General features: G+C 41.1%; 1 long non-coding RNA gene across 3 annotated transcripts; it reads left to right on the forward strand.

The window, feature by feature from the left end:
• Nucleotides 1-4273: 4273 nt before the first annotated feature.
• On the forward strand, nucleotides 4274-10241 carry LOC148154758 (uncharacterized). 3 transcript variants are annotated; one of them, XR_015765906.1, is made up of 4 exons: nucleotides 4274-5461; nucleotides 5853-5924; nucleotides 8495-8566; nucleotides 9296-9925. It is a non-coding gene; the product is annotated as an uncharacterized LOC148154758 (long non-coding RNA). The 3 variants fall into 3 exon arrangements; XR_015765905.1 differs by lacking the exon at nucleotides 9296-9925 and adding an exon at nucleotides 9988-10241 and having other exon boundaries at nucleotides 4277-5461; XR_015765904.1 differs by having other exon boundaries at nucleotides 4278-5461; nucleotides 8495-9925.
• The last annotated feature ends 204 nt before the right edge of the window (nucleotides 10242-10445 follow it).

Raw genomic sequence — 10445 nt, forward strand, 5'->3', positions numbered from 1 at the left:
AATGATCCTAGGTAATAATCATTAGTATTAAGATAATGTTTTAATATTTGAAGATTTTGAGAATCTGTCAATAGGAAGTCAATTATGTAGTACTGTGTACTTCAGTACATTTTCACATACAATAACATCAAATCATATTGTGTACAGCAGGGGTGTCAAACTCAAGGTCTTAAGGGCTGGTGTCCAGCAACTTTTAGATGTGTTTCTGATGCCACATGGCTGGATAAAATGGGGTAGTCATCAACTTGATTGCACTGAGAAGCTAATTCAGTCATATACTTAAGGTGTTTTAGACCAGACAAACATCTAAAAGTTGCAGTACCCTGGCCCTCGAGGCCTGGAGTTTGACACCCCTGGTGTACAGTATCATGTTGTATTCTCTGATCTTTGCAGGAGATGTCAACAACAAGGTCTCAGAGAGCAAACATGATTCCAGTTATTGCTCCTTAGGTGAAGATAAAGAAGGATTTGATGTGAAATACCTCAATTCATTTAAAGGTGAGTTGTGACTATATTATGCACAGGATTCCAGAGTTTATTAAATGATCGTTTTTTTTTTTTGTTTTGCTTTTTCACTTTTAAACTATTTTTATACTGCACATTATTAGCATAGATCATGATCGATGATCATTATAATCAGAACATCTTTCTTATTCCGAAGGAGACAAGCAACTGCTCAAAATACAATAGAAGCTTATGTATATAAAATTAAACAAAAAAAAATTCCCTTCTCACCCTCCGCGGGTGGTCTCTTTCATCCTCTGAGCTCGGGTCCTCTACCAGAGGCCTGGGAGCTTGAGGGTTCTGCGCAGTATCTTGGCTGTGCCTAGAACTGCACATTTCTGGACTGAGATGTCTGATGTTGTTCCTGGGATCTGTTTGAGCCACTGCTCCAGTTTGGGGGTGACTGCCCCGAGGCCCCCGATGACCACTGGCACCACTGTGGTCTTCACCTTCCAGGTCTTTTCCAGTTCCTCTCTGAGGCCCTGGTATTTCTCCAGTTTCTCATGCTCCTTTTTCCTGATGTTGTAGTCACTTGGTATTGCTACATCCACCACAACGGCTTTCCTCTGTTCTTTATCCACCGCTACAATGTCCGGTTGGTTCGCCATTACCATCTTGTCTGTCTGGATCTGGAAGTCCCACAAGATCTTAGCTCGGTCATTCTCCACCACCCTTGGGGGTGTTCCACACTTCGATCTCGGGCCTTCCAGTCCATATTCTGAACAGATGTTTCTGTACACTATGCCCGCCACTTGGTTATGTCGTTCCATGTATGCTTTCCCTGCCAGCATCTTGCACCCTGCTGTTATGTGCTGGACTGTCTCAGAGGCCTCCTTGCACAACCTACACCTTGGGTCTTGTCTGGTGTGGTAGATCTGAGCCTCTATTGCCCTGGTGTTTAGGGCCTGTTCCTGGGCAGCCAGGATGAGGGCCTCTGTGCTGTCCTTGAGTCCAGCTTTTTCCAGCCATTGGTAGGATTTCCTGATATCAGCCACTTCAGTTATTTGTCGGTGGTACATCCCATGTAGGGGCTTGTCCTCCCATGATGGTTCCTCCAGCACCTCGTCCTCTGTTCCCCATTGCCTGAGACATTCGCTGAGCACATCGTCCGTTGAGGCTTTGTCCCTGATGTATTTATGGATCTTGGATGTTTCATCCTGGACAGTGGTTCTCACACTCACTAGTCCTCTGCCTCCTTCCTTACGGCTTGTGTACAGTCTCAGGGTGCTGGATTTGGGGTGGAACCCTCCATGCATGGTTAGTAGCTTCCGAGTCTTAACATCTGTGGCCTTCATCTCTTCCATTGGCCAGCTAATTATTCCGGCAGGGTATCCGATTACTGGTAAGGCACATATATCCATATATATATCCATATATCCATGAAAACATGGAGATATATATATATATATATATATATATATATATATATATATATATATATGTATATCCTTCTCACCCTCCGTGGGTGTTCTCTTTCATCCTCTGAGCTCGGGTCCTCTACCAGAGGCCTGGGAGCTTGAGGGCTCTGCGCAGTATCTTGGCTGTGCCTAGAACTGGACATTTCTGGACTGAGCTGTCTGATGTTGTTCCTGGGATCTGTTTTAGCCACTGCTCCAGTTTGGGGGTGACTGCCCCGAGGGCCCCGATGACCACAGGCACCACTGTGGTCTTCACCTTCCAGGTCTTTTCCAGTTCCTCTCTGAGGCCCTGGTATTTCTCCAGTTTCTCATGCTCCGTTTTCCTGATGTTGTAGTCACTTGGTATTGCTACATCCACCACAACAACTTTCCTCTGTTCTTTATCCACCACCACAATGTCCGGTTGGTTCTCCATTACCATCTTGTCTATCTGGATCTGGAAGTCCCGCAAGATCTTAGCTCGGTCATTCTCCACCACCTTTAGGGGTGTTCCCCACTTCGATCTTGGGGCTTCTAGTCCATATTCTGCACAGATGTTCCTGTACACTATGCTCGCCACTTGGTTATGTCGTTACATGTATGCTTTCCCTGCCAGCATCTTGCACCCTGCTGTTATGTGCTGGACTGTCTCAGAGGCCTCCTTGCACAACCTACACCTTGGGTCTTGTCTGGTGTGGTAGATCTGAGCCTCTATTGCCCTGGTGTTTAGGGCCTGTTCCTGGGCAGCCAGGATGAGGGCCTCTGTGCTGTCCTTGAGTCCAGCTTTTTCCAGCCATTGGTAGGATTTCCTGATATCAGCCACTTCAGTTATTTGTCGGTGGTACATCCCATGTAGGGGCTTGTCCTCCCATGATGGTTCCTCCAGCACCTCGTCCTCTGTTCCCCATTGCCTGAGACATTCGCTGAGCACATCGTCCGTTGAGGCTTTGTCCCTGATGTATTTATGGATCTTGGATGTTTCATCCTGGACAGTGGTTCTCACACTCACTAGTCCTCTGCCTCCTTCCTTACGGCTTGTGTACAGTCTCAGGGTGCTGGATTTGGGGTGGAACCCTCCATGCATGGTTAGTAGCTTCCGAGTCTTAACATCTGTGGCCTTCATCTCTTCCATTGGCCAGCTAATTATTCCGGCAGGGTATCTGATTACTGGTAAGGCACATATATCCATATATATATCCATATATCCATGAAAACATGGAGATATATATATATATATATATATATATATATATATATATATATATATATATATATATATATATATATCCTTCTCACCCTCCGTGGGTGTTCTCTTTCATCCTCTGAGCTCGGGTCCTCTACCAGAGGCCTGGGAGCTTGAGGGCTCTGCGCAGTATCTTGGCTGTGCCTAGAACTGGACATTTCTGGACTGAGCTGTCTGATGTTGTTCCTGGGATCTGTTTTAGCCACTGCTCCAGTTTGGGGGTGACTGCCCCGAGGGCCCCGATGACCACAGGCACCACTGTGGTCTTCACCTTCCAGGTCTTTTCCAGTTCCTCTCTGAGGCCCTGGTATTTCTCCAGTTTCTCATGCTCCGTTTTCCTGATGTTGTAGTCACTTGGTATTGCTACATCCACCACAACAACTTTCCTCTGTTCTTTATCCACCACCACAATGTCCGGTTGGTTCTCCATTACCATCTTGTCTATCTGGATCTGGAAGTCCCGCAAGATCTTAGCTCGGTCATTCTCCACCACCTTTAGGGGTGTTCCCCACTTCGATCTTGGGGCTTCTAGTCCATATTCTGCACAGATGTTCCTGTACACTATGCTCGCCACTTGGTTATGTCGTTACATGTATGCTTTCCCTGCCAGCATCTTGCACCCTGCTGTTATGTCCTGGACTGTCTCAGGGGCCTCCTTGCACAACCTACACCTTGGGTCTTGTCTGGTGTGGTAGATCTGAGCCTCTATTGCTCTGGTGTTTAGGGCCTGTTCCTGTGCAGCCAGGATGAGGGCCTCTGTGCTGTCCTTGAGTCCAGCTTTCTCCAGCCATTGGTAGGATTTCCTGATATCAGCCACTTCAGTTATTTGTCGGTGGTACATCCCATGTAGGGGCTTGTCCTCCCATGATGGTTCCTCCAGCACCTCGTCCTCTGTTCCCCATTGCCTGAGACATTCGCTGAGCACATCGTCTGTTGAGGCTTTGTCCTTAATGTATTTATGGATCTTGGATGTTTCATCCTGGACAGTGGCTCTCACACTTGCTAGTCCTCTGCCTCCTTCCTTACGGCTCGTGTACAGTCTCAGGGTGCTGGATTTGGGGTGGAACCCTCCATGCATGGTTAGTAGCTTCCAAGTCTTAATATCCGTGACCTTTATCTCTTCCATTGGCCAGCTAATTATTCCGGCAGGGTATCTGATTACTGGTAAGGCATAGGTGTTTATTGCACGGATCTTGTTCTTGCCATTGAGCTGGCTTCTCAGGACTTGCCTTATTCATTGGAGGTATTTGACTGTGGCTCCTTTCCTTGTGACCTCATCGAGGTTGCCATTTGCTTGTGGTATTCCCAGGTACTTGTAACTGTCCTCAATAAATATATGGAGGACTGAGTTTTGAAATTACAAGTACAAAATAATGAGTTGCATTCAGTTGACAAAAAATGTTTAAGTAACCACAGAAAGACATCCAATTAGATCAATTAACTGATTTTGAAAAATGTTAATTTCAATTGCTACTATTTGATATATCTGCATTGTTTAAAGTTTATCCTACTTATTATGTGTACCTACAGGTTGGGGTGTGTTCAAAAAGCAGATTTCCTTATTGAGTACAGAGAAGTCATAAGTAGAAAGGAACAAGAAAACCGACTGAAAGTTTACCATGATACACTCGAGGTTCTTATGTTTGATTTCAACTTCAATGGACAAAAGCTTTGGTATGCGACTGTTTCAAGGTTGTTGTGTTTTTATTTTACATCTAAATACAGTGATGTAAACATTTTCAGCTTCATCAGTAAAAGTAGTTTTAGTTGGTAGAGGAATATTCTTCTGACATGCAAACACCAAATATGCAAAATCCTTTCCCTTGCATGGTATAATTATTCTTATTTTCATACTTAATATTTTAGTGTTGATGTTGCCAGAGAGGATGGATGATTGGGGAGGCTGGTAAATGATCAGATGAACCCAAACAGCAAAATGAAAGTTAAAAGAGTGGATGGAAGGCCTCATCTGTTTATTTGCACTCAAATATATTGGTCCAGGGGAAGAAATCACTTATAATTATGGTGATTTTGACTGGCCATGGAGAAGAAAGGTGCTTATAAGTGTGAAAATACTATCAAAAATCATTCAAGTAGCACTGAAGACATATTTGAAGGATATGTCAAGTTGTAGTACAGGGTTTCATTATAGTTGAAAACAAGAAGTGGACAGGCACATACAGTAGGTGGACTTCATTTTTCTATTGAGAAGTATGGACTCATTCAGTGTACATCCCTTCATTTCAGATTTCCAAAGATGAACTGTCAGGTTGGTGATGTGGACGCATGCGGATCCTGTTCAACCAACCCTCCAGAGGTAATTTTGGTCTCCAATGACCAACTTACTCTCTAAAATAAAGTAATTGAAATGATATTAAGTATTGTTCAAACACACATGTGTTGTGTAATATTAGATATGTTAGCTGCATAAAAAGGGAGGACTGCGTTTTGAAATTACAAGTATAGAAGAATGAAAATTACATTTAGAAACGCACATACACACAGGTCCTGTGTAATACTCAAAATGTAAGATGCAGGAATAAGGAGGACTTAGTTTTGAAATTACAAGTACAGAAGAATGAAAGTTACATTGAGAAGCACGCATACACACAGGTTCTGTGTAATACTCAAAATGTAAGGTGCAGGAATAGGGAGGACTGTTTTCTATATTGGGAACAAACATTTAGTGAGTGTTCTTTACATTTCAGATTTCCAAAGATGAACTGTGTCAGGCTGGTGACATGGATGCATGTGGATTCTGTTCAACCAACCCTCCTGAGGTAATTTTGGTCTCCAATGACCAACTTATTCTCTAAATTAAAGTAATTGAAATGATATTACGTAGAGTACAAACACATAGGTGTTGTGTAGTACTAGATTTGTTGGCTGCATAAAAAGGGAGGACTGAGTTTTCAAATTACAAGTATAGAAGAATGAAAATTACATTTAGAAGTGCACATTTTGGTCTCCAACGACCAACTTTTTCTCTAAAATAAAGTAATCGAAATGATATGAAGTACTGTTCAAACACACATGTGTTGTGTAATCCTACATATGTTGGCTGCATAAAAGTGGAGGACTGGCTTTTGAAATTACAAGTATAGAAGACTGAAAGTTACATTGAGAAGCGCACATACACACAGGTCCTGTGTAATACTCAAAATGTAAGGTGCAGGAATAGGGAGGACTGAGTTTTGAAATTACAAGTACAGCAGAATGAAAGTTACATTGAGAAGCATGCATACACACAGGTCCTGTGTAATACTCAAAATGTAAGGTGCAGGAATAGGGAGGACTGAGTTTTGAAATTACAAGTACAGAAGAATGAAAGTTACATTGAGAAGCACGCATACACACAGGTCCTGTGTAATACTCAAAATGTAAGCTGCAGGAATAGGGAGGACTGAGTTTTGAAATTACAAGTACAGCAGAATGAAAGTTACATTGAGAAGCACGCATACACACAGGTCCTGTGTAATACTCAAAATGTAAGGTGCAGGAATAGGGAGGACTGAGTTTTGAAATTACAAGTACAGCAGAATGAAAGTTACATTGAGAAGCACGCATACACACAGGTCCTGTGTAATACTCAATATGTAAGCTGCAGGAATAGGGAGGACTGCTTTTTACATTGGGAACAAACTCACATTTAGTGAGTGTTCTTTACATTTCAGATTTCAACCAACCCTCCAGAGGTAATTTTGGTCTCCAACGACCAACTTATTTTCTAAGATAAAGTCTTTGAAATTATATTGAGTACCAGTGGTCCCCAACCTTTTTATCACCGCGGACCGGTCAAGACTTGGCAATTTTTCTGAGGCTCGGATTCTTTTTTTACCCTTAATTTCCCCTTACAGCAATCTTAGAACGTTGCTCACGATAATTGTAACTGTTCATCCTGCCATGTGTGGCATGATCGCATCCAGTCGTTGGAACATTGGGACTGCTCTGATCTAAAATCAGGCATTTTCTAGCAACTTGTAGGGTTTTTACTTGATTGGGAGCTAGAACTCAACCTGTTGAACTTAACAGGTAGCCAATCAGAAAGCGCGGTGACGTAGCTCATGGAGGGGAATCCCAAAGAGCTGAGCAGACAAGCACAAATGAGTCCGGTGGACATCGAAGATATGTGGAAATGGCATGAATGTTTATTCAGCATTTCGTACAAAGAATATCCATAGAAATGATGAGGAGTGGAGTTGGAGCAAAATTGCTACCACAGTTGATAAACCCGGTAACTTTTCAGCTATCCATTAAATTAACGTGACATTATTTTGTACTAAAGCCTGCTCACATGGCAAGATTTGCTCCTGTTATGTGGCTGGACACACGAACCTGTTGTACTTTTATCAGCTCTGTGGTCACAGAAGTTTGGAAAATCGTCTGAATCCTAAAATCATGCCGTGTGAACCAGACTTAAGACTTAAAAGCTCTATTTCTCTCGTCTTGATAACTGCCATAATGCTCTCAGACTCTGGTCGCTCTGGCAACGTTCACACATCCCTTCAAAATAAGATTTGAATACGCCACAAAAACGAACATTTATTTTCATGAAAATTTTAACTCACAACTATAAATTAATGGGAGTCCTGAACTTGTTTCTCTGCAATGAGATGATCCCACCTGGGAAACGATGACACCCAATGCAGAGGGTGCTTGGTGTGTAATGGCAAAGCAGTTTGAAGCTTCATTGCCTCATTAGTAAGCCAGTGCATATTATGCAGAGTGGGCTTGGAACATGGGAGTCACCTACAGGTTCAGGATAAATCCACTCTCCTGTCTCTGGTCTTTCTCCGCTTTTCCAAAGAAACTTTCCAAAGACATCGCTTTCTTACTCATTGTGGGCTCAATGTTGCCGCACAAGACGTAACCGAGAGAATCCAGGGTTTTCAAAATAATGGATCCTCCAGACTCAGACAATACGTAACATGTAAATATTTTTCTTGTGCGACCCAGTACCAATTGGTCCACAGACTCATACTAGTCCGCGGTCCTGTGGTTGGGGATGACTGTTAAGTACGGTTCAAACACACAGGCCTTGTGTAATACTTGATATGTAAGCCACATAAAAAGGGAGGACTGAGTTTTGAAATTACATGTACAAAAGAATGAAAGTTACATTTAGAAGCGCTCATACACACAGGTCCTGTGTAATACTCAAAATGTAAGGGGAAGGAATAAGGAGGACTATGTTTTGAAATTACAAGTACAGAAGAATGAAAGTTGCATAAAGAAGCGCTCATACACACAGGTCCTGTGTAATACTCAAAATGTAAGGGGCAGGAATAGGGAGGACTGTTTTCTAAATTGGGAACAAACTCATATTCAGTAAGTGTTCTTTACATTTCAGATTTCCAAAGATGAACCGTGTCAGGTTGGTGACGTGAATTCATGCGGATCCTGTTCAACCAACCCTCATGAGGTAATTTTGGTCTCCAACGACCAACTTATTTTCTAAAATAGAGTTTTTGATATGATATTAAGTACTGTTCAAACACACAAGTCTTGTGTAACACTTGATATGTAAGCTGCATAAAAGGGGGGAACTGAGGTTTGAAATTACACATATAAAAGAATGAAAGCTACATTTAGAAGCGCACATACACACAGGTCCTGTGTAATACTCAAAATGTAAGGTGCAGGAATAAGGAGGACTGAGTTTTGAAATTACTAGTACAGAAGAATGAAAGGTACATTGAGAAGCATGCATACAAACAGGTCTTGTGTAATGCTCATCAGGTATGTTGCAGAAATTTCAAAAACTGAGTTTTGAAATTACAGGTAGAAAAGAATGAAAATTACTTTTAGAAGCACACATACACACAAGTCCTGTGTAATACTCAAAATGTAAGGTGCAGGAATAGGGAGGACTGAGTATTGAAATTACAAGTAAAGAAGAATGAAAGTCACATTTAGGAGTGCACATACACACAGGTCTTTTGTAATGCTCATCATGTAAGTTGCAGAAATTTGGAAAACTGAGTTTTGACATTACTAGTAGAAAAGATAGAAAATTACACTTAGAAACGCACATACACACAGGTCCTGTGTAATACTCAAAATGTAAGGTGCAGAAATAGGGAGGACTGTTTTCTACATTTTCAACAAACTCACATTTATTGAGTGTTCTTTACATTTCAAATTTCCAAAGATGAACTGTGTCAGGTTGGTGACATGGATGTATGCGGATCCTGTTCAACCAACCCTCCAGAGGTAATTTTGCTCTCCAACAACCAACTTAGATTCTTATATAAAGTCACTAAAATAATATGAAGTACTCTTCAAACACACAGGTCTTGTATAATACTTATCATGTAAGATGTAAAAATGTGGAAGACTGAGTTTTGAAATTAGAGGTAGAAAAGAATGAAAGTTAAATTTAGATGCACACAGACACATGGATCCTGTGTAATACTCAACTTGACAGGTTCATACATTAGGTAGACATTGTTTATTTTAATTTTTTTTTAGAAACAATCATTCAGTATTCATATACTGATATAAATTTGTTATAAAAGAATTACTGATTACACTTTAAAAATTAGGTATCTCCATGTTATTAAAGGTAAGTTTAAACAGTAATGATTTCTTAGTTAATGTCAAGTTGTCATAACAGACATTTTGAATAATGTCAACTTTGTATTAAAAGTGTCATAATTTACCGAATGACGCTTTATGACAACAGTCATAAATATTCATGAAGGCTTATTCATGTTCATGACATGTGTTGTCATGTTTATGACAGTGTCATGACAGTCTTATTCACCCCCCTTCAAATAAAGTGTTACCAAAATATTCTTGCTGAAATGCTTTCAATGTATACAAAATGTTTTTAATCAACAGGTCTGTCCAGAACAAAGTTCAAGTGAGGTGACATCATCAGAAGAGGAGTATGTTCCTGATTCCGTAGATGATTCAGACATCTCATGGGATGACAGATGCACTGCACAGAAATATGGACCAGTTATAGTCCATATTTCCATGTTTGGACTTCTTAATGCACATAAATTGTATGTTTTTTGTATGTGTATGCTGTGGTCCTGATAAATAAAATTGGCCCTGATAATTACTGTTGGTGTCATGGGCGGAGCCAAGCACCTCATTATCTTTTGTCCTTTTAATACAGCATTGCATCAGGTTCTCATATTTTGAGTTCTGATGTGTGTATCTAAATTTTTAAGTGAGATCTATGTTGTGTAGCTCAAACAAGATTTTTGACAACTTACTACGTCTTTCTAGCATAAGTGGAAAGGGGTGTCCGTTTAATGTTGCAAAAAACTGGTTTGAAAAAATTGTCCTGC

Source organism: Poecilia mexicana, unplaced genomic scaffold (assembly GCF_051168715.1).
Source record: "Poecilia mexicana isolate PSO_F unplaced genomic scaffold, ASM5116871v1 scaffold_17, whole genome shotgun sequence".
In the NCBI taxonomy this organism is placed as follows: Eukaryota; Metazoa; Chordata; class Actinopteri; order Cyprinodontiformes; family Poeciliidae; genus Poecilia; species Poecilia mexicana.